The sequence below is a fragment of the Antechinus flavipes genome, chromosome 5, assembly GCF_016432865.1.
Source record: "Antechinus flavipes isolate AdamAnt ecotype Samford, QLD, Australia chromosome 5, AdamAnt_v2, whole genome shotgun sequence".
NCBI classification, from domain to species: domain Eukaryota; kingdom Metazoa; phylum Chordata; class Mammalia; order Dasyuromorphia; family Dasyuridae; genus Antechinus; species Antechinus flavipes.
Window position 1 is genome coordinate 240449574 of NC_067402.1, and position 25417 is coordinate 240474990.

Consider the following 25417-nt stretch of genomic DNA (forward strand, 5'->3'; position numbering starts at 1 on the left):
AAAGTCAGAATTCTACAATATGGTGTTTACAAGAAACACATTTGAAGAGTGATACATACAGAGTAAAGGTAACAGGCTAGAGCAGATGTTTCAAAATGTTTCAGGTGAAGTCAAAAAAGCAGGAGTAGCTATCCTGATCTCCGATCAAACAAAAGCAAAAATTGATCTAACTAAAAGAGATAAGGAAGGGCACTATATCTTGCTAAAGGGTAATATAGATAATGAAGCAATATTAATTAAATAATTAAAAGCAAAACTATAATAGTGGGAGATCTCAACTTTGCACTCTCAGAACTAGACAAATCAAACCACAAAATAAATAAGAAAGAGGTTAAAGAGGTAAATAGAATACTAGAAAAGTTAGGTATGATAGACCTTTGGAGAAAACTAAATGGAGACAGGGGTACACTTTCTTTTTGGCAGTTCATGGAACTAATATAAAAAATGACCACATATTAGGACATAAAGACCTCAAATTCAAATGCAGAAATAGTAAATGCATCCTTTTCAGATGATGATGCAATAAAAATACATTCAATAAAAACCCAGGGGAAAATAGACCAAAAAATAATTGGAAACTAAATAATCTCATCCTAAAAAAAAATGAGTGGGTAAATGGCAAATCATAGACAAAATTAAGAATATAACCCAAGAGAATGACAATATTGAGACATCATACCAAAATGTGTGAGATGCAGCCAAAGTGGTAATAAGGAGAAATTTTATATCTCTAGATATTTAATTTAATAAAATAGAGAAAGAACATTAAATTAGGCTTGCAACTAAAAATGCTAGAAAACGAGCAAATTAAAAACCTCTGGTCAAACAATAACTAGAAATTCTAAAAATAAAAGGAGAGCTTAATAAAATTGAAAGTTAAAAAGCTATTGAATTTTTTTTATTATAGCTTTTTATTTATTTTTTATTTACAAGTTATATGCATAGGTAATTTTACAGCACTGGCAATTGTTCCAATTTTTCCCCTCTTTCCATTCCCTCCCCAAGATGGCAGGTTGACAAATACATGTTAAATATGTTAAAGTATAAATTAAATTCAATATAAGTATACATGTCCACACAGTTATTTTGCTGTACAAAAAGAATCTGACTTTGAACTAGTGTACTATTAGCCTGTGAAGGAAATCAAAAATGCAGGTGAACAAAAATAGAGGGATTGGAAATTCAATGTAGTGATTTATAGTCATCTTCCAGAGTTCTTTTGCTGGGTGTAGCTGGTTCAATTCAATACTGCTCTATTGGAACTGATTTGGTTCCTCTCATTGCTGGAAATGGTTATGTCCATCAGACTTGATCATCATATAGTATTTTTGTTGAAGTATATAATGAACTCCTGGTCCTGCTCATTTCACTCAACATCAATTCATGAAAGTCTCTCCAGTCCTTTTTGAAATCATCCTGTTGGTCATTTCTTACCGAACAATAATATTCCATAATATTCACATAACACAATTTATTCAGCCATTCTCCAATTAATGAGCATCCACTCAGTTACTAATTTCTGGCCTCTACAAAGAGGGATGCCACAAACATTCTTGCACATACAGGTCCCTTTCCCTTCTTTAAAATCTCTTTGGGATGTAAGCCCAATAGTAACAGTGCTGGGTCACAGTTTGAAGCTATTGAATTAATAAATAAAACTAAGAGTTTTGAAAAAAGAATTTATGAAAACAGCAACAAAATAGATAAAGCCTTAGTAAATCTGATTAGAAAAAGGAAAGAGGAAAATCAACTTGTTAGTCTTAAAAATGAAAAGGGAGAATTTGCTAATAAAGAAGAAGAAATTAGAACAATAATTAGGAGTTACTTTGCCCTACTTTACTTTGCCAATAAATTCAGTAATTTAAATTAAATGAAAAAAGATAGCTTGCCCAGATTAAGAAAGGAAGAAATAAATTGTATAAACAGTCCCATTTTAGACAAAGAAATAAAACTATTAATCAACTCCCTAAGAAAAAGTCCCCAGGGCCAGATGGATTAATATTAGAATTCTATCAAAAATTTAAAGAACAATGAAATCCAATGCTATATAAACTATTTGAAAAATATAAGGTTTGAAAGAGTCCTGCAAATTTCTATACCAGACATGGTATTGATACCTAAATTAGGTAGTTTGAAAACAGAGAAAAAATTATAGACCCATCTCCCTAATGAATATTGCTACAACAATCTTAAATAAAATATTAGCAAAAAGAATACAGGCATAAAGAAGGAGATTATAAATAAATTAGAGGAACATAGGATAGTTTATCTCTCAGACTTGTGGAGGAGAAAGAAATTTCTGAGCAAAGATGAATTAGAGACCATTACTGATCACAAAATAGAAAATTTTGAGTACATCAAATTAAAAAGCCTTTGTACAAATAAAACTAATTCAAATAAGATTAGAAGGGAAGCAACAAACTGGGAAAACATCTTCACAGTTAAATGTTCTGATAAAGGCCTCATTTCCAAACTATATAGAGAACTGACTCAAATTTATAAGAAATCAAGCCATTCTCCAATCGATAAATGGTCAAAGGATCTGAACAGACAATTTTCAGAGGATGAAATTGAAACTATTACCACTCATATGAAAGAGTGTTCCAAATCATTATTGATCAGAGAAATGCAAATTAAGACAACTCTGAGATACCACTACACACCTGTCAGATTGGCTAAGATGACAGGAAAAAATAATGATGAATGTTGGAGGGGATGCGGGAAAACTGGGACTGATGTATTATTGGTGGAGTTGTGAATGAATCCAACCATTCTGGAGAGCAATCTGGAATTATGCCCAAAAAGTTATCAAATAGTGCATACCCTTTGATCCAACAGTGTTTCTATTGGGCTTATATCCCAAAGAAATACTAAAGCAGGGAAAGGGACCTGTATGTGCCAAAATGTTTGTAGCAGCCCTGTTTGTAATGGCTAGAAACTGGAAAATGAATGGATGCCCATCAATTGGAGAATGGCTGGGTAAATTGTGGTATATGAATGTTATGGAATATTATTGTTCTGTAAGAAATGACCAACAGGATGAATACAGAGAAGACTGGCGAGACTTACATGAACTGATGCTAAGTGAAATGAGCAGAACCAGGAGATCATTATACACTTCGACAACAATATTGTATAAGGACATATCTTGATGGAAGTGGATTTCTTTGACAAAGAGCCCTAACTGAGTTTCAATTGATAAATGATGGACAGAAGCAGCTACACCCAAAGAAAGAACACTGGGAAATGAATGTGAACTATCTGCATTTTTGTTTTTCTTCCCGGGTTATTTATACCTTCTGAATCCAATTCTCCCTGTGCAACAAGAGAACTGTTCAGTTCTGCAAAAATATATTGTATCTAGGATATACTGCAACATATCCAACATATATAGGACTGCTTGCCATCTAGGGGAGGGAGTGGAGGGAGAGAGGGGAAAAACCGGAACAGAAATGAGTGCAAGGGATAATGTTGTAAAAAAAATTACCCTGGCATGGATTCTGTCAATATAAAGTAATTATTAAATAAAAATTAAAAAAAAAAAGAATAAGAAAATGATTCCCACGATAATACACCATGACCAAGTAGGATTTATAACAGGAACACAGAGCTGATTCAAATTATTAGCGTATTTGACTATATCAATAACCAAATTAACAAAAACCATATGATCATCTCAGTAGATGCAGAAAAAGCATTGATAAAATCCAACATCCATTCGTATTAAAAACATTAGAGAATATAGGAATAAAATAGTCAGTAGCATCTATTTAAAACTATCAATAAGCATCATATGTAACAGCAATAAATTGGAACTATTCCCAATAAGAACAGGAGTAAAACAAGGTTGCCCACTACCACCATTACTATTCAATATTGCATTAGAAATGCTAGCTTCGGCAATGAGTTGAGAAAGAAATTAAAGGAATTAGAATAGTTAGTGAGGAAATCAAATTATCACTCTTTGGAGATGATATGATAGTATATTTAGAGAATCCCAGAGATTCTATTAAAAAGCTATTAGAAATAATACACCACTTTAGCAAAGTTGCAGGATGCAAAATAAATCCACATAAATCCTCAGCATTTTTATGCATCTCTAACAAAATCCAACAGCAAGAGATACAAATATAAATTCCACTTAAAATAACTGTCAATAGTATAAAATATTTGGGAATCAATTTGCCAAAGGAAAGTCAGGAATTATATGAGCAAAATTGCAAAACAAAAGGAGCACTTAATATTTTTGGGAAAGAAACTGGATTTTGAATGGATGTCCATCTGGCGAGACTTACATGAACTGAAGCTGAGTGAAAAGAGCAGAACCAGGAGATCATTATACACTTCAACAACAATACTATGTGAGAATCAATTCTGATGGAAGTGGATACCTTCGGCAATAAGAAGATCCAATTCATTTCCAATTGATCAGTGATAAACAGAACCAGCAACACCCAGAGAAAGAACACTGGGAAATGAATGAGGACTGCTGGCATTTTTTTTTACCAATTTGTTTTATCTTTCTAAATCTGATTTGTCTTGTGCAACAAAAGAACTACATGGATACATGGAACTACAATAGATACACATATATTATATTTAAGATATACATTAACATATTTAACATGTATGAGACTGCTTTCCATCTATGAGAGGGGATGGAGGAAAGGAAGGGAAAAGTTGGAACAGAAATGATTGCGAAAGACAATATTGAAAAATTACCCAAGCATATATTGTCAATAAAAAAAAAAAAACACAAGTAAGCATATCTCATTGCATAAGAATGATGAAATTGAATGCAACAATGATTAGCAAACCAGAATTCAAATGACTTGATGCAAATTTTCTAGACACATATATCTAAACCATTAAGTGTTTTTTTCTCATTTTTACATTCTTACTTCTATCTTTGTCTTTCCTATCCTTTGTTATAATTAGGTAAACACAAGTAACTAATAAGCTCTTTGCAATGTTCCTTGACCTTTTAATGACTTTAGATATCTATGTTGATTCTATGCTATTTGAATAAAATTTAAACTCCTTGCACACAGGATTATATTTATGTTTAAGGCTAGGTCACGGGTTTTTCAAAAGGACTCTTTGCTCAGGGAATTAGTGCAGTTTTGCGCTTTCTAAGTATTGATTTCAATTCTCCTATCTAATTTTCCTATCTAATTGCCATTCTATTGAATTTAGTCTTTTTTTTCAGTGTTTCTTGTGATCAGGCTTTTGTTTCAAAAATTCAAATGCCAGCAAAATTCTTGTTGGATTTTCAAAAAAAAAAAAAAAAAGAATGGGAGTCATTAAATTTGATGCATTACTATCTGCTATATCATGGGGGCCATGGAATGAATAAGCCAATTTATGCAAAACTTTGATGCACATCATTGAGGTTTTGGAGCATAAGTAAACATATCTCATTGCATAAGAATGATCGAATTAAATGCAAAAATGATTAGCAAACCTGAATTCAAAGCTGTTGATGCAAATTGTCTAGACAAATATATCTAAAGCATTATGTTTTTTTCTCATTTTTATGTTCTTTCATCTATCATTGTCTTTCCTCTCCTTTTGTATACCTTGGTAGACACAATTAACTAATTGGCTCTTTTCCCTTTGTTTCTTGGTCTTTTAACAACTTTAGATATCTATGTTGTTTCTATGCTATTTGAATAAAATTTAAACTCCTTGCACACAGCATTATAATTATTTTAAAGGCTAGGTAAAGGGTTTTTCAAAAAGACTCTTTTCAATGGGAATTACTGCACTTTTCTGCTTTATAGGCAGTGATTCCAATTCTTGCATTTTCCTATCTAATTACCATTCAATTTAATTTACTATTTTTTTCAGTGTTTCTTGTGATCAGGCTCTTGTTTCAAGAATTCAAATGCCAGCAAACTTCTAGTTGTTTTTTCAAAAAAAAAAAAAATGGAATTCATTAAATTTGAAGCATTACTTCCTGCTATATCATGAGAGCCATGGAATGAATAAGCCAATTTATGCAAAACTTTGATGCACATCATTGAGGTTTTGGAGCATAAGTAAACAAATCTCATTGCATAAGAATGATCGAATTAAATGCAAAAATGATTAGCAAACCTGAATTGAAAGCAGTTGATGCAAATTTTCTAGACACATATATCTAAAGCATGATTTTTTCTCATTTTTATGTTCCTTCATCTATCATTGTCCTTCCTCTCCTTTGTTATAACTTGGTGGGCACAATTAACTAATTGGCTCTTTTCCCTTTGTTTCTTGGCCTTGTAAAGACTTTAGATATCTATGTTGATTCTATGCTATTTGAATAAAATTTAAACTCCTTACAAACAGCATTATTAATATTTTTAAGGTTAGGTCAAGGGTTTTTCAAAAAGACACTTTTCAATGGGAATTAGTGCAGTTTTCCGCTTTATAAGCAGTGATTCCAATTCTTGCATTTTCCTATCTAATTGCCATTCTATTGAATTTAGTTTTTTTTCAGTGTTTCTTGTGATCAGCCTCTTGTTTCAAAAATTCAAATGCCAGCAAACTTCTTGTTTTTTCAAAAAAAAAAAAAAAAGAATGGGAGTCATTAAATTTGAAGCATTACTATCTGCTATATCATGGGGGCCATGGAATTATGCAAAACTTTGATGCACATCATTGAGGTTTTGGAGCATAAGTAAACATCTCATTGCAAAAGAATGATTAAATTGAATGCAAAAATGATTAGCTAACGTGAATTAAAAGCAGTTGATCCAAATTTTCTACACACATATATCTAAAGCATAAATGTTTTTTCTCATTTTTATGTTCTTTCATCTATCGTTGTCTTTCCTATCGTTTGGTATAACATGGTAAACACAAGTAACTAATTGGGTCTTTGCCCTTTGTTTATTGGCCTTTTAATGACTTTAGATATCTATGTTGAGTCTATCGTATTTGAGTAAAATGCTACCTCCTTGCACACAGCATTATATTTATGTTTAAGGCTAGGTCAAGGGTTTTTCAAAAGGACTCTTTTCAATGGGAATTGGGGAAGTTTTCTGCTTTAAAAGCAGTGATTCCAATTCTTAAATTTTCCTATCGAATTGCCATTCTATTGAATTTAGTCTTTTTTTCAGTGTTTCTTGTGATCAGCCTGGACTCATTAAATTTGAAGCATTACTATCTGCTATATCATCAGGGCCATGGAATAAATAAGCCAATTTATGCAAAATTTGATGCACATCATTAGATAAGTAAACTACATCTAATTGCATAAGAAAGATAGAATTGAATGCAAAAATGAGTAGCAGACCTGAATTCAAAGCAGTTGATGCAAGTTTTCTAGACACATATATCTAAAGCATTAATTTTTTTTCTCATTTTTATGTTCTTACATCTACCATTCTCTTTCCTGTCTTTTGCTATAACTTGGGGGACACAAGTAACTAATTGGCTCTTTGCCCTTTGTTTCTTGGCCTTTTGATGACTTTAGATATCTATGTTGGTTCTATGCTATTTGAATAAAATTTAACCTCCTTGCACACAGCATTATATTTATGTTTAAGGCTAGGTCCAGTGTTTTTCAAAAGGACTCTTTTGTCAGGGAATTATTGCAGTTTTCCCCTTTCTAATGATTGATACCAATTCTTGCATTTTCCTATCTAATTGCCATTCTATTGAATTTAGTCTTTTATACAGTGTTTCTTGTGATCAGGCTTTTATTTCAACAATTCAAATGCCAGTAAATTTCTTGTTGGAGTATCAAAAAGAAAGAATGGGAGTCATTAAATTCTAAGGATTATTTCCTGGTATATCATGAGGGCCATGGAATGAATAAGACAATATATGCAAAATTTTGATGCACATTATTGAGGTTTTGGAGCATATGTAAGTATAAATCCTTGCATAAGAATGATGGAATTGAATGCAACAGTGATTAGGAAATATGAATGCAAATCAGTTGATGCAAATTTTCTAGACACATATACCTACAGCATTAAGTGTTTTTTCTCATTTTTATGTTCTTACATCTATCATTGTCTGTGCTTCCATTTGGTATAACTTTTTAGACAAAAGTAACTAATTGGCTCTTTGCCCTTTGGTTCTTGGCCTTTTAATGACTTTAGATATCTATGTTGATTCTATGCTATTTGAATAAAATTTAACCTCCTTACCCACAGCATTATATTTATGTTTAAGGCTAGGTCCAGGGTTTTTCAAAAGGACTCTTTTGTCAGGGAATTATTGCAGTTTTCCCCTTTCTAAGCATTGATTGCAGTTCTTGCAGTTTTTTATTTAGTTGCCATTATATTGAATTCAGTCTTTTATGCAGTGTTTCTTGTGATCAGGCTTTTGTTTCAACAATTGAAAGGCCAGCAAATTTCTTGTTGGAGTATCAAAAAAAAAAAGAATGGGAGTCATTAAATTCTAAGGATTACTTCCTGTTATATCATGAGGGCCATGGAATGAATAAGCCAATATATGCAAAACTATGATGCACATCATTGAGGTTTTGGAGCATAAGTAAGTATAACTCCTTGCATAAGAATGATGGAATTGAATGCAAAAATGATTAGGAAACATGAATTCAAATCAGTTGATGCAAGTTTTCTAGACACATATATCAAAAGCATTAAGTGTTTTTTCTCATTTTTATGTTCTTACATCTATCATTCTCTTTCCTATCTTTTGCTATACCTTGGGGGACACAAGTAACTAATTGGCTCTTTGACCTTTGGTTTTTGGCCTTTTAATAACTTTAGATATCTATGTTGTTTCTATGCTATTTGAATAAAATTTAACCTCCTTACACACAGCATTATATTTATTTTTAAGGCTAGGTCCAGGGTTTTTCACTTCTTTTTGTATATGTCCAATTGAGTTGTTTGCTCTATGGAATTTTTTTCCATTTCACTAATTTTTTTTTTTAGTGAGTCATTTTCTTTTTCCACTTCGCAAACTCTGTTTTTTACCTTTTCCTATTCACATTTCAGGAAGTTGTTTTCTTTTTCCACTTTATCAAATTTTTCTTTTACTGAGTTATGTGTCTTTCCCCATTTCTCTTCTAGCTCTCTTTTAAGGTTTTTCATAGTCTCTTCTAGGAGAGCCTTTTGTAGTAGCGACCAACAATCGTCTGGAGACTGTCTGCTATTAGTCTCTTCAGGGTTGAAAAGCTGTTCTCTTTCTATATAGAAACTATCAATCGTTCTTTTGATTTTTTTTACTCATTTTGTTAAAGCCTGATATGGACGGGTAGCTGTCCTGTCGACCGGCTACAAAAAGCAGCCAGGTACTGGAGTGCTCTGGGAAAGAGTTCCCCACCTGAAAGTAACTCAGGGCTTGCAGGGCCGGGCTGGGAAAGTGCCTTTCAAAGAACCTCAGCTTTGTGAGATAACGACTGCCCTGAGGCTAGACACTTAGCAGTGAGAGTTTCACTGCCCCAAGCCAAACCCTGCCCTGGGGCTGTGGGCATTAGCAGCTGAGCAGTGAATGGATTTGCAGGGACCGGAAGTGTCTGCCCCGGAAGTGCAGTCAGCTGGGGAGGTTCTATTGCCCCAGGCCGAGCCCCCCACACTGCCCATTAGAGGCTGCCCAGGCTGTGTCCCACTGTCGTGCAGATTAGTAACTGTCCCCGCAAAAACAGCAAACGGCCAGATGTGGCCACAGGGCTGCGGTAAAGCCTGCCTGAGTCATTTCCGGGTTTGAGGGGTTACAGCCAGATCTTGTTAGGCTCTGGCGTTTTTTAGAGGACCCTCTGTTTTAGGCTTTAACTTCTCTGCCAGTTTACTGCTTTGTAATCAAGGCAGAGCATTTAGCCTATAACAGAGTGGTCCCTATTACTTCTCTAGCCACAGAGATCACCCCCACCCCTAGTCTGCTCAGGACACTAGTCTCTCGCTGCCTCTGCTAGTCTGCTCCTGGCGCCTCAGGACAAACCTTGCAATTTTTTATCTAGTTGCCATTCTATTGAATTTAGTCTTTTATGCAGTGTTTCTTGTGATCAGGCTTCTGTTTCAACAATTGAAATGCCAGCAAATTTCTTGTTGGAGTATCAAAAAAAAAAAAAAAGAATGGGAGTCATGAAATTCTAAAGATTACTTCCTGTTATATCATGAGGGCCATGGAATGAATAAGCCAATATATGCAAAACTATGATGCACATCATTGAGGTTTTGGAGCATAAGTAAGTATAACTCCTTGCATAAGAATGATGGAATTGAATGCAAAAATGATTAGGAAACATGAATTCAAATTAGTTGATGCAAGTTTTCTAGATACATATATCTAAAGCATTAAGTGTTTTTTCTCATTTTTATGTTCTTACATCTACCATTCTCTTTCCTATCTTTTGCTATAACTTGGGGGACACAAGTAACAAATTGGCTCTTTGCCCTTTGTTTCTTGGCCTTTTGATGACTTTAGATATCTATGTTGGTTCTATGCTATTTGAATAAAATTTAACCTCCTGGCACACAGCATTATATTTATGTTTAAGGCTAGGTCCAAGGTTTTTCAAAAGGACTCTTTTGTCAGGGAATTATTGCAGTTTTCCCCTTTCTAAGCATTGATTACAGTTCTTGCAGTTTTTTATTTAGTTGCCATTATATTGAATTCAGTCTTTTATGCAGTGTTTCTTGTGATCAGGCTTTTGTTTCAACAATTGAAAGGCCAGCAAATTTCTTGTTGGAGTATCAAAAAAAAAAAAGAATGGGAGTCATTAAATTCTAAGGATTACTTCCTGTTATATCATGAGGGCCATGGAATGAATAAGCCAATATATGCAAAACTATGATGCACATCATTGAGGTTTTGGAGCATAAGTAAGTATAACTCCTTGCATAAGAATGATGGAATTGAATGCAAAAATGATTAGGAAACATGAATTCAAATCAGTTGATGCAAGTTTTCTAGACACATATATCAAAAGCATTAAGTGTTTTTTCTCATTTTTATGTTCTTACATCTATCATTCTCTTTCCTATCTTTTGCTATAACTTGGGGGACACAAGTAACTAATTGGCTCTTTGACCTTTGGTTTTTGGCCTTTTAATGACTTTAGATATCTATGTTGTTTCTATGCTATTTGAATAAAATTTAACCTCCTTACACACAGCATTATATTTATTTTTAAGGCTAGGTCCAGGGTTTTTCACTTCTTTTTGTATATGTCCAATTGAGTTGTTTGCTCTATGGAATTTTTTTCCATTTCACTAATTTTTTTTTTTAGTGAGTCATTTTCTTTTTCCACTTCGCAAACTCTGTTTTTTACCTTTTCCTATTCACATTTCAGGAAGTTGTTTTCTTTTTCCACTTTATCAAATTTTTCTTTTACTGAGTTATGTGTCTTTCTCCATTTCTCTTCTAGCTCTCTTTTAAGGTTTTTAATAGTCTCTTCTAGGAGAGCCTTTTGTAGTGGCGACCAACAATTGTCTGGAGACTGTCTGCTATTAGTCTCTTCAGGGTTGAAAAGCTGTTCTCTTTCTATGTAGAAACTATCAATCGTTTTTTTGATTTTTTTACTCATTTTGTTAAAGCCTGTAAGGTCCGCCTTCATAAGCAGGAGGTTACTAGCTTTCTCTGCAGAGCAGTGAAAGGTATATGGACGGGTAGCTGTCCTGTCGACCGGCTACAAAAAGCAGCCAGGTACTGGAGTGCTCTGGGAAAGAGTTCCCCACCCGAAAGTAACTCAGGGCTTGCAGGGCCCGGCTGGGAAAGTGCCTTTCAAAGAACCTCAGCTTTGTGAGATAACGACTGCCCTGGGGCTAGACACTTAGCAGTGAGAGTTTCACTGCCCCAAGCCAAACCCTGCCCTGGGGCTGTGGGCATTAGCAGCTGAGCAGTGAATGGATTTGCAGGGACCGGAAGTGTCTGCCCCGGAAGTGCAGTCAGCTGGGGAGGTTCTATTGCCCCAGGCCGAGCCCCCCACACTGCCCATTAGAGGCTGCCCAGGCTGTGTCCCACTGTCGTGCAGATTAGTAACTGTCCCCGCAAAAACAGCGAACGGCCAGATGTGGCCACAGGGCTGCGGTAAAGCCTGCCTGAGTCATTTCCGGGTTTGAGGGGTTACAGCCAGATCTTGTTAGGCTCTGGCGTTTTTTAGAGGACCCTCTGTTTTAGGCTTTAACTTCTCTGCCAGTTTACTGCTTTGTAATCAAGGCAGAGCATTTAGCCTATAACAGAGTGGTCCCTATTACTTCTCTAGCCACAGAGATCACCCCCACCCCTAGTCTGCTCAGGACACTAGTCTCTCGCTGCCTCTGCTAGTCTGCTCCTGGCGCCTCAGGACAAACCTTGCAATTTTTTATCTAGTTGCCATTCTATTGAATTTAGTCTTTTATGCAGTGTTTCTTGTGATCAGGCTTCTGTTTCAACAATTGAAATGCCAGCAAATTTCTTGTTGGAGTATCAAAAAAAAAAAAAGAATGGGAGTCATGAAATTCTAAAGATTACTTCCTGTTATATCATGAGGGCCATGGAATGAATAAGCCAATATATGCAAAACTATGATGCACATCATTGAGGTTTTGGAGCATAAGTAAGTATAACTCCTTGCATAAGAATGATGGAATTGAATGCAAAAATGATTAGGAAACATGAATTCAAATCAGTTGATGCAAGTTTTCTGGACACATATATCAAAAGCATTAAGTGTTTTTTCTCATTTTTATGTTCTTACATCTATCATTCTCTTTCCTATCTTTTGCTATACCTTGGGGGACACAAGTAACTAATTGGCTCTTTGACCTTTGGTTTTTGGCCTTTTAATGACTTTAGATATCTATGTTGTTTCTATGCTATTTGAATAAAATTTAACCTCCTTACACACAGCATTATATTTATTTTTAAGGCTAGGTCCAGGGTTTTTCACTTCTTTTTGTATATGTCCAATTGAGTTGTTTGCTCTATGGAATTTTTTTCCATTTCACTAATTTTTTTTTTTTAGTGAGTCATTTTCTTTTTCCACTTCGCAAACTCTGTTTTTTACCTTTTCCTATTCACATTTCAGGAAGTTGTTTTCTTTTTCCACTTTATCAAATTTTTCTTTTACTGAGTTATGTGTCTTTCTCCATTTCTCTTCTAGCTCTCTTTTAAGGTTTTTAATAGTCTCTTCTAGGAGAGCCTTTTGTAGTAGCGACCAACAATTGTCTGGAGACTGTCTGCTATTAGTCTCTTCAGGGTTGAAAAGCTGTTCTCTTTCTATGTAGAAACTATCAATCGTTTTTTTGATTTTTTTTACTCATTTTGTTAAAGCCTGTAAGGTCCGCCTTCATAAGCAGGAGGTTACTAGCTTTCTCTGCAGAGCAGTGAAAGGTATATGGACGGGTAGCTGTCCTGTCGACCGGCTACAAAAAGCAGCCAGGTACTGGAGTGCTCTGGGAAAGAGTTCCCCACCCGAAAGTAACTCAGGGCTTGCAGGGCCCGGCTGGGAAAGTGCCTTTCAAAGAACCTCAGCTTTGTGAGATAACGACTGCCCTGGGGCTAGACACTTAGCAGTGAGAGTTTCACTGCCCCAAGCCAAACCCTGCCCTGGGGCTGTGGGCATTAGCAGCTGAGCAGTGAATGGATTTGCAGGGACCAGAAGTGTCTGCCCCGGAAGTGCAGTCAGCTGGGGAGGTTCTATTGCCCCAGGCCGAGCCCCCCACACTGCCCATTAGAGGCTGCCCAGGCTGTGTCCCACTGTCGTGCAGATTAGTAACTGTCCCCGCAAAAACAGCGAACGGCCAGATGTGGCCACAGGGCTGCGGTAAAGCCTGCCTGAGTCATTTCCGGGTTTGAGGGGTTACAGCCAGATCTTGTTAGGCTCTGGCGTTTTTTAGAGGACCCTCTGTTTTAGGCTTTAACTTCTCTGCCAGTTTACTGCTTTGTAATCAAGGCAGAGCATTTAGCCTATAACAGAGTGGTCCCTATTACTTCTCTAGCCACAGAGATCACCCCCACCCCTAGTCTGCTCAGGACACTAGTCTCTCGCTGCCTCTGCTAGTTGCTCCTGGCGCCTCAGGACAAACCTTGCAATTTTTTATCTAGTTGCCATTCTATTGAATTTAGTCTTTTATGCAGTGTTTCTTGTGATCAGGCTTCTGTTTCAACAATTGAAATGCCAGCAAATTTCTTGTTGGAGTATCAAAAAAAAAAAAGAATGGGAGTCATGAAATTCTAAAGATTACTTCCTGTTATATCATGAGGGCCATGGAATGAATAAGCCAATATATGCAAAACTATGATGCACATCATTGAGGTTTTGGAGCATAAGTAAGTATAACTCCTTGCATAAGAATGATGGAATTGAATGCAAAAATGATTAGGAAACATGAATTCAAATCAGTTGATGCAAGTTTTCTGGACACATATATCAAAAGCATTAAGTGTTTTTTCTCATTTTTATGTTCTTACATCTATCATTCTCTTTCCTATCTTTTGCTATACCTTGGGGGACACAAGTAACTAATTGGCTCTTTGACCTTTGGTTTTTGGCCTTTTAATGACTTTAGATATCTATGTTGTTTCTATGCTATTTGAATAAAATTTAACCTCCTTACACACAGCATTATATTTATTTTTAAGGCTAGGTCCAGGGTTTTTCACTTCTTTTTGTATATGTCCAATTGAGTTGTTTGCTCTATGGAATTTTTTTCCATTTCACTAATTTTTTTTTTTAGTGAGTCATTTTCTTTTTCCACTTCGCAAACTCTGTTTTTTACCTTTTCCTATTCACATTTCAGGAAGTTGTTTTCTTTTTCCACTTTATCAAATTTTTCTTTTACTGAGTTATGTGTCTTTCTCCATTTCTCTTCTAGCTCTCTTTTAAGGTTTTTAATAGTCTCTTCTAGGAGAGCCTTTTGTAGTGGCGACCAACAATTGTCTGGAGACTGTCTGCTATTAGTCTCTTCAGGGTTGAAAAGCTGTTCTCTTTCTATGTAGAAACTATCAATCGTTTTTTTGATTTTTTTACTCATTTTGTTAAAGCCTGTAAGGTCCGCCTTCATAAGCAGGAGGTTACTAGCTTTCTCTGCAGAGCAGTGAAAGGTATATGGACGGGTAGCTGTCCTGTCGACCGGCTACAAAAAGCAGCCAGGTACTGGAGTGCTCTGGGAAAGAGTTCCCCACCCGAAAGTAACTCAGGGCTTGCAGGGCCCGGCTGGGAAAGTGCCTTTCAAAGAACCTCAGCTTTGTGAGATAACGACTGCCCTGGGGCTAGACACTTAGCAGTGAGAGTTTCACTGCCCCAAGCCAAACCCTGCCCTGGGGCTGTGGGCATTAGCAGCTGAGCAGTGAATGGATTTGCAGGGACCGGAAGTGTCTGCCCCGGAAGTGCAGTCAGCTGGGGAGGTTCTATTGCCCCAGGCCGAGCCCCCCCACACTGCCCATTAGAGGCTGCCCAGGCTGTGTCCCACTGTCGTGCAGATTAGTAACTGTCCCCGCAAAAACAGCGAACGGCCAGATGTGGCCACAGGGCTGCGGTAAAGCCTGCCTGAGTCATTTCCGGGTTTGAGGGGTTACAGCCAGATCTTGTTAGGCTCTGGCGTTTTTTAGAGGACCCTCTGTTTTAGGCTTTAACTTCTCTGCCAGTTTACTGCTTTGTAATCAAGGCAGAGCATTTAGCCTATAACAGAGTGGTCCCTATTACTTCTCTAGCCACAGAGATCACCCCCACCCCTAGTCTGCTCAGGACACTAGTCTCTCGCTGCCTCTGCTAGTCTGCTCCTGGCGCCTCAGGACAAACCTTGCAATTTTTTATCTAGTTGCCATTCTATTGAATTTAGTCTTTTATGCAGTGTTTCTTGTGATCAGGCTTCTGTTTCAACAATTGAAATGCCAGCAAATTTCTTGTTCGAGTATCAAAAAAAAAAAAAAGAATGGGAGTCATGAAATTCTAAAGATTACTTCCTGTTATATCATGAGGGCCATGGAATGAATAAGCCAATATATGCAAAACTATGATGCACATCATTGAGGTTTTGGAGCATAAGTAAGTATAACTCCTTGCATAAGAATGATGGAATTGAATGCAAAAATGATTAGGAAACATGAATTCAAATTAGTTGATGCAAGTTTTCTAGATACATATATCTAAAGCATTAAGTGTTTTTTCTCATTTTTATGTTCTTACATCTACCATTCTCTTTCCTATCTTTTGCTATAACTTGGGGGACACAAGTAACAAATTGGCTCTTTGCCCTTTGTTTCTTGGCCTTTTGATGACTTTAGATATCTATGTTGGTTCTATGCTATTTGAATAAAATTTAACCTCCTTGCACACAGCATTATATTTATGTTTAAGGCTAGGTCCAAGGTTTTTCAAAAGGACTCTTTTGTCAGGGAATTATTGCAGTTTTCCCCTTTCTAAGCATTGATTACAGTTCTTGCAGTTTTTTATTTAGTTGCCATTATATTGAATTCAGTCTTTTATGCAGTGTTTCTTGTGATCAGGCTTTTGTTTCAACAATTGAAAGGCCAGCAAATTTCTTGTTGGAGTATCAAAAAAAAAAAAAGAATGGGAGTCATTAAATTCTAAGGATTACTTCCTGTTATATCATGAGGGCCATGGAATGAATAAGCCAATATATGCAAAACTATGATGCACATCATTGAGGTTTTGGAGCATAAGTAAGTATAACTCCTTGCATAAGAATGATGGAATTGAATGCAAAAATGATTAGGAAACATGAATTCAAATCAGTTGATGCAAGTTTTCTAGACACATATATCAAAAGCATTAAGTGTTTTTTCTCATTTTTATGTTCTTACATCTACCATTCTCTTTCCTATCTTTTGCTATAACTTGGGGGACACAAGTAACTAATTGGCTCTTTGCCATTTGTTTCTTGGCCTTTTAATGTCTTTATATATCTATGTTGATTCTATGCTATTGGAATAAAATTTAACCACCTTGCGCACAGCATTATATTTATGTTTAAGGCTATGTCCAGGGTTTTTCAGAAGGACTCTTTTCTCAAGGAATTATTGCACTTTTCCCCTTTCTAAGCATTGATTCCAATTCTTGCATTTTCCTATCTAATTGCCATTCTATTGAGTTTAGTCTTACTGTTTTCCAATGTTTTTTGTGATCAGGTTTTTGTTTCCAAAATGCAAATGACAGCAAATTTCTTGTTGGGGTATCAAAAAAGAAAGAATGGGAGTCATTCAATTCTAAGGATTACTTCCTGTTATATCATGAGGGCCATGGAATGAATAAGCCAATATATGCAAAACTATGATGCACATCATTGAGGTTTTGGAGCATACGTAAGTATAACTCCTTGCATAAGAATGATGGAATTGAATGTAAAAATGATAAGGAAATATGAATTCAAATCAGTTGATGCAAGTTTTCAAGACACATATATCTAAAGCATTAATTTTTTTTCTCATTTTTAGGTTCTTACATCTACCATTCTCTTTCCTGTCTTTTGCTATAACTTGGGGGACACAAGTAACTAATTGGCTCTTTGCCCTTTGTTTCTTGGCCTTTTGATGACTTTAGATATCTATGTTGGTTCTATGCTATTTGAATAAAATTTAACCTCCTTGCACACAGCATTATATTTATGTTTAAGGCTAGGTCCAGTGTTTTTCAAAAGGACTCTTTTGTCAGGGAATTATTGCAGTTTTCCCCTTGCTAATGATTGATACCAATTCTTGCATTTTCCTATCTAATTGCCATTCTATTGAATTTAGTCTTTTATACAGTGTTTCTTGTGATCAGGCTTTTATTTCAACAATTCAAATGCCAGTAAATTTCTTGTTGGAGTATCAAAAAAAAAAGAATGGGAGTCATTAAATTCTAAGGATTATTTCCTGGTATATCATGAGGGCCATGGAATGAATAAGCCAATATATGCAAAACTTTGATGCACATCATTGAGGTTTTGGAGCATAAGTAAGTATAACTCCTTGCATAAGAATGATGGAATTGAATGCAAAAATGATTAGGAAACATGAATTCAAATCAGTTGATGCAAGTTTTCTAGACACATATATCAAAAGCATTAAGTGTTTTTTCTCATTTTTATGTTCTTACATCTCTCGTTCTCTTTCCTATCTTTTGCTATAACTTGGGGGACACAAGTAACTAATTGGCTCTTTGCCATTTGTTTCTTGGCCTTTTAATGTCTTTATATATCTATGTTGATTCTATGCTATTGGAATAAAATTTAACCACCTTGCCCACAGCATTATATTTATGTTTAAGGCTATGTCCAGGGTTTTTCAAAAGGACTCTTTTCTCAAGGAATTATTGCACTTTTCCCCTTTCTAAGCATTGATTCCAATTCTTGCATTTTCCTATCTAATTGCCATTCTATTGAGTTTAGTCTTACTGTTTTCCAATGTTTTTTGTGATCAGGTTTTTGTTTCCAAAATGCAAATGACAGCAAATTTCTTGTTGGGGTATCAAAAAAGAAAGAATGGGAGTCATTCAATTCTAAGGATTATTTCCTGGTATATCATGAGGGCCATGGAATGAATAAGCCAATATATGCAAAACTTTGATGCACATTATTGAGGTTTTGGAGCATAAGTAAGTATAACTCCTTGCATAAGAATGATGGAATTGAATGTAAAAATGATAAGGAAATATGAATTCAAATCAGTTGATGCAAGTTTTCAAGACACATATATCTAAAGCATTAATTTTTTTTCTCATTTTTAGGTTCTTACATCTACCATTCTCTTTCCTGTCTTTTGCTATAACTTGGGGGACACAAGTAACTAATTGGCTCTTTGCCCTTTGTTTCTTGGCCTTTTGATGACTTTAGATATCTATGTTGGTTCTATGCTATTTGAATAAAATTTAACCTCCTTGCACACAGCATTATATTTATGTTTAAGGCTAGGTCCAGTGTTTTTCAAAAGGACTCTTTTGTCAGGGAATTATTGCAGTTTTCCCCTTGCTAATGATTGATACCAATTCTTGCATTTTCCTATCTAATTGCCATTCTATTGAATTTAGTCTTTTATACAGTGTTTCTTGTGATCAGGCTTTTATTTCAACAATTCAAATGCCAGTAAATTTCTTGTTGGAGTATCAAAAAAGAAAGAATGGGAGTCATTAAATTCTAAGGATTATTTCCTGGTATATCATGAGGGCCATGGAATGAATAAGCCAATATATGCAAAACTTTGATGCACATTATTGAGGTTTTGGTGCATAAGTAAGTATAACTCCTTGCATAAGAATGATGGAATTGAATGCAAAAATGATTAGGAAATATGAATTCAAATCAGTTGATGCAAGTTTTCTAGACACATATATCTAAAGCATTAATTTTTTTTCTCATTTTTATGTTCTTACATCTACCATTCTCTTTCCCGTCTTTTGCTATAACTTGGGGGACACAAGTAACTAATTGGCTCTTTGCCCTTTGTTTCTTGGCCTTTTGATGACTTTAGATATCTATGTTGGTTCTATGCTATTTGAATAAAATTTAACCTCCTTGCACACAGCATTATATTTATGTTTAAGGCTAGGTCCAGTGTTTTTCAAAAGGACTCTTTTGTCAGGGAATTATTGCAGTTTTCCCCTTGCTAATGATTGATACCAATTCTTGCATTTTCCTATCTAATTGCCATTCTATTGAATTTAGTCTTTTATACAGTGTTTCTTGTGATCAGGCTTTTATTTCAACAATTCAAATGCCAGTAAATTTCTTGTTGGAGTATCAAAAAGAAAGAATGGGAGTCATTAAATTCTAAGGATTATTTCCTGGTATATCATGAGGGCCATGGAATGAATAAGCCAATATATGCAAAACTTTGATGCACATCATTGAGGTTTTGGAGCATAAGTAAGTATAACTCCTTGCATAAGAATGATGGAATTGAATGCAAAAATGATTAGGAAACATGAATTCAAATCAGTTGATGCAAGTTTTCTAGACACATATATCAAAAGCATTAAGTGTTTTTTCTCATTTTTATGTTCTTACATCTCTCGTTCTCTTTCCTATCTTTTGCTATAACTTGGGGGACACAAGTAACTAATTGGCTCTTTGCCATTTGTTTCTTGGCCTTTTAATGTCTTTATATATCTATGTTGATTCTATGCTATTGGAATAAAATTTAACCACCTTGCCCACAGCATTATATTTATGTTTAAGGCTATGTCCAGGGTTTTTCAAAAGGACTCTTTTCTCAAGGAATTATTGCACTTTTCCCCTTTCTAAGCATTGATTCCAATTCTTGCATTTTCCTATCTAATTGCCATTCTATTGAGTTTAGTCTTACTCTTTTCCAATGTTTTTCGTGATCAGGTTTTTGTTTCCAAAATGCAAATGACAGCAAATTTCTTGTTGGGGTATCAAAAAAGAAAGAATGGGAGTCATTCAATTCTAAGGATTACTTCCTGTTATATCATGAGGGCCATGGAATGAATAAGCCAATATATGCAAAACTTTGATGCACATTATTGAGGTTTTGGAGCATAAGTAAGTATAACTCCTTGCATAAGAATGATGGAATTGAATGCAAAAATGATTAGGAAACATGAAATCAAATCAGTTGATGCAAGTTTTCTAGACACATATATCTAAAGCATTAATTTTTTTTCTCATTTTTATGTTCTTACATCTACCATTCTCTTTCCTATCTTTTGCTATAACTTGGGGGACACAAGTAACTAATTGGCTCTTTGCCCTTTGTTTCTTGGCCTTTTGATGACTTTAGATATCTATGTTGGTTCTATGCTATTTGAATAAAATTTAACCTCCTTGCACACAGCATTATATTTATGTTTAAGGCTAGGTCCAGTGTTTTTCAAAAGGACTCTTTTGTCAGGGAATTATTGCAGTTTTCCCCTTTCTAAGGATTGATACCAATTCTTGCATTTTCCTATCTAATTGCCATTCTATTGAATTTAGTCTTTTATACAGTGTTTCTTGTGATCAGGCTTTTATTTCAACAATTCAAAGGCCAGCAAATTTCTTGTTGGAGTATCAAAAAAGAAAGAATGGGAGTCATTCAATTCTAAGGAATATTTCCTGGTATATCATGAGGGCCATGGAATGAATAAGCCAATATATGCAAAACTTTGATGCACATTATTGAGGTTTTGGAGCATATGTAAGTATAACTCCTTGCATAAGAATGATGGAATTGAATGCAACAGTGATTAGGAAATATGAATGCAAATCAGTTGATGCAAATTTTCTAGACACATATACCTAAAGCATTAAGTGTTTTTTCTCATTTTTATGTTCTTACATCTATCATTGTCTGTGCTTCCATTTGGTATAACTTTTTAGACAAAAGTAACTAATTGGGTCTTTGCCCTTTGGTTCTTGGCCTTTTGATGACTTTAGATATCTATGTTGATTCTATGCTATTTGAATAAAATTTAACCTCCTTACATACAGCATTATATTTATGTTTAAGGCTAGGGCCAGGGTTTTTCAAAAGGACTCTTTTGTCAGGGAATTATTGCAGTTTTCCCCTTTCTAAGCATTGATTGCAGTTCTTGCAGTTTTTTATCTAGTTGCCATTATATTGAATTCAGTCTTTTATGCAGTGTTTCTTGTGATCAGGCTTTTGTTTCAACAATTGAAAGGCCAGCAAATTTCTTGTTGGAGTATCAAAAAAAAAAGAATGGGAGTCATTAAATTCTAAGGATTACTTCCTGTTATATCATGAGGGCCATGGAATGAATAAGCCAATATATGCAAAACTATGATGCACATCATTGAGGTTTTGGAGCATAAGTAAGTATAACTCCTTGCATAAGAATGATGGAATTGAATGCAAAAATGATTAGGAAACATGAATTCAAATCAGTTGATGCAAGTTTTCTAGACCCATATATCAAAATCATTAAGTGTTTTTTCTCATTTTTATGTTCTTACATCTCTCATTCTCTTTCCTATCTTTTGCTATAACTTGGGGGACACAAGTAACAAATTGGCTCTTTGCCCTTTGTTTCTTGGCCTTTTGATGACTTTAGATATCTATGTTGGTTCTATGCTATTTGAATAAAATTTAACCTCCTTACACACAGCATTATATTTATTTTTAAGGCTAGGTCCAGGGTTTTTCACTTCTTTTTGTATATGTCCAATTGAGTTGTTTGCTCTATGGAATTTTTTTCCATTTCACTAATTTTTTTTTTTTTAGTGAGTCATTTTCTTTTTCCACTTCGCAAACTCTGTTTTTTACCTTTTCCTATTCACATTTCAGGAAGTTGTTTTCTTTTTCCACTTTATCAAATTTTTCTTTTACTGAGTTATGTGTCTTTCTCCATTTCTCTTCTAGCTCTCTTTTAAGGTTTTTAATAGTCTCTTCTAGGAGAGCCTTTTGTAGTGGCGACCAACAATTGTCTGGAGACTGTCTGCTATTAGTCTCTTCAGGGTTGAAAAGCTGTTCTCTTTCTATGTAGAAACTATCAATCGTTTTTTTGATTTTTTTACTCATTTTGTTAAAGCCTGTAAGGTCCGCCTTCATAAGCAGGAGGTTACTAGCTTTCTCTGCAGAGCAGTGAAAGGTATATGGACGGGTAGCTGTCCTGTCGACCGGCTACAAAAAGCAGCCAGGTACTGGAGTGCTCTGGGAAAGAGTTCCCCACCCGAAAGTAACTCAGGGCTTGCAGGCCCGGCTGGGAAAGTGCCTTTCAAAGAACCTCAGCTTTGTGAGATAACGACTGCCCTGGGGCTAGACACTTAGCAGTGAGAGTTTCACTGCCCCAAGCCAAACCCTGCCCTGGGGCTGTGGGCATTAGCAGCTGAGCAGTGAATGGATTTGCAGGGACCGGAAGTGTCTGCCCCGGAAGTGCAGTCAGCTGGGGAGGTTCTATTGCCCCAGGCCGAGCCCCCCACACTGCCCATTAGAGGCTGCCCAGGCTGTGTCCCACTGTCGTGCAGATTAGTAACTGTCCCCGCAAAAACAGCGAACGGCCAGATGTGGCCACAGGGCTGCGGTAAAGCCTGCCTGAGTCATTTCCGGGTTTGAGGGGTTACAGCCAGATCTTGTTAGGCTCTGGCGTTTTTTAGAGGACCCTCTGTTTTAGGCTTTAACTTCTCTGCCAGTTTACTGCTTTGTAATCAAGGCAGAGCAGTTAGCCTATAGCAGAGTGGTCCCTATTACTTCTCTAGCCACAGAGATCACCCCCACCCCTAGTCTGCTCAGGATGCTAGTCTCTCACTGCCTGTGCTAGTCTGTTCCTGGCGCCTCAGGACAAACCTTTCATGGTGAGCTTCCAGATCGGCTTTTAAGTTGTAGTGCTTCTTATCTTCCTGAATTTAAGTAGTGAAGAGTTATTTTTGAGGCTGGATTAAATAGTTGGTTATGAGGGTAATGAGAGGAGGTTAGAGACTCGTGTGTGCCTGCTTTGCCATCTTGGCTCTGCCCCGGAAGTCTCCTAAGTCCAGGGTTTTTCAAAAGGACTCTTTTCTCAGGGATTTATTGCAGTTTTCCCCTTTGTAAGCATTGATTCCAGTTCTTGCAGTTTCCTATCTAGTTGCCATTGTATTTTATGTCTTTTATGCAGTGTTTCTTGTGATCAGGCTTTTGTTTCAACAATTGAAAGGCCAGCAAATTTCTTGTTGGAGTATCAAAAAAAAAAAGAATGGGAGTCATTAAATTCTAAGGATTACTTCCTGTTATATCATGAGGGCCATGGAATGAATAAGCCAATTTATGCAAAAATTTGATGCACATCATTGAGGTTTTGGAGCATAAATAAGCATATCTCATTGCATAAGAATGATCGAATTGAATGCAAAAATTATTAGCAAACCTGAATTCAAAGCAATTGATCCAAATTTTCTAGACACATATATCTAAAGTATTAAGTGTTTTTTCTCATTTTTACGTTCTTACATCTATCATTGTCTTTCCTATCCTTTGCTATAACTTGGGAGACACACGTAACTAATTGGATCTTTGCCCTTTGTTTCTTGGCCTTTTAATATCTTTAGATATCTATGCAAGTTTTCTAGACACATATACCTAAAGCATTAAGTGTTTTTTTTTTCATTTTTATGTTCTTACATCTATCATTGTCTGTGCTTTCATTTGGTATAACTTGTTAGACAAAAGTAACTAATTGGCTCTTTGCCCTTTGGTTCTTGGCCTTTTAATGACTTTGGATATCTATGTTGATTCTATGCTATTTGAATAAAATTAAACCTCCTTGCACACAGCATTATATTTATGTTTAAGGCTAGGTCCAGGGTTTTTCAAAAGGACTCTTTTCTCAGGGAATTATTGCAGTTTTCCCCTTTCTAAGCATTGATTGCAGTTCTTGCAGTTTTTTATCTAGTTGCCATTATATTGAATTTATTCATTTATGCAGTGTTTCTTGTGATCAGGCTTTTTTTTCAACAATTGAAACGCCAGCAAATTTCTTGTTGGAGTATCAAAAAAAAAAAAAAAAAAAAGAATGGGACTCATTAAATTCTAAGGATTACTTCCTGTTATATCATGAGGGCCATGGAATGAATAAGCCAATATATGCAAAACTATGATGCACATCATTGAGGTTTTGGAGCATAAGTAAGTATAGCTCCTTGCATAAGAATTATGGAAGTGAATGCAAAAATGATTAGAAAACATGAATTCAAATCAGTTGATGCAAGTTTTCCAGACACATATATCAAAAGCATTAAGTGTTTTTTCTCATTTTTATGTTCTTACATCTATCATTCTCTTTCCTAACTTTTGCTATAACGTGGGGGATACAAGTAACTAATTGGCTCTTTGCCATTTGTTTCTTGGCCTTTTAATGTCTTTAGATATCTATGTTGATTCTATGCTATTTGAATAAAATTTAACCTCCTTGCGCACAGCATTATATTTATGTTTAAGGGTAGGTCCAGGGTTTTTCAAAAGGACTCTTTTCTCAGGGAATTATTGCAGTTTTCCCCTTTCTAAGCAATAATTCCAATTCTTGCATTTTCCTATCTAATTGCCATTGTATTGAATTTAGTCTTTTTTCAGTGTTTCTTGTGATCAGGCTTTTATTTCAACAGTTCAAATGCCAGCAAATTTCTTGTTGGAGTATCAAAAAAGAAAGAATGGGAGTCATTAAATTCTAAAGATTATTTCCTCTTATATCATGAGGGCCATGCAATGAATAAGCCAATATATGCAAAACTTTGATGCAACTTATTGAGGTTTTGGAGCATATGTAAGTATAACTCCTTGCATAAGAATGATGGAATTGAATGCAAAAATGTTGAGGAAACATGAATTCAAATCAGTTCATGCAAATTTTCTAGAGACTTATTTATAGCATTAATGTTTTTTCTCATTTTTATTTTCTTACATCTTTCATTTTCTGTGCTATCGTTTGATATAACCTGATAGACACCAGTAACTGTTTGGCTCTTTTCCGACTATTTCTTGTGGGGTGAACTACTTGAGATGTTTAAGTTGATTCTATCCTATTTCAATTTAATTTACAAACTGGCACACAGTAATATATTTATATTTAAGTGTAGTTCAAGGGTTTATCAAAAGGACTCTT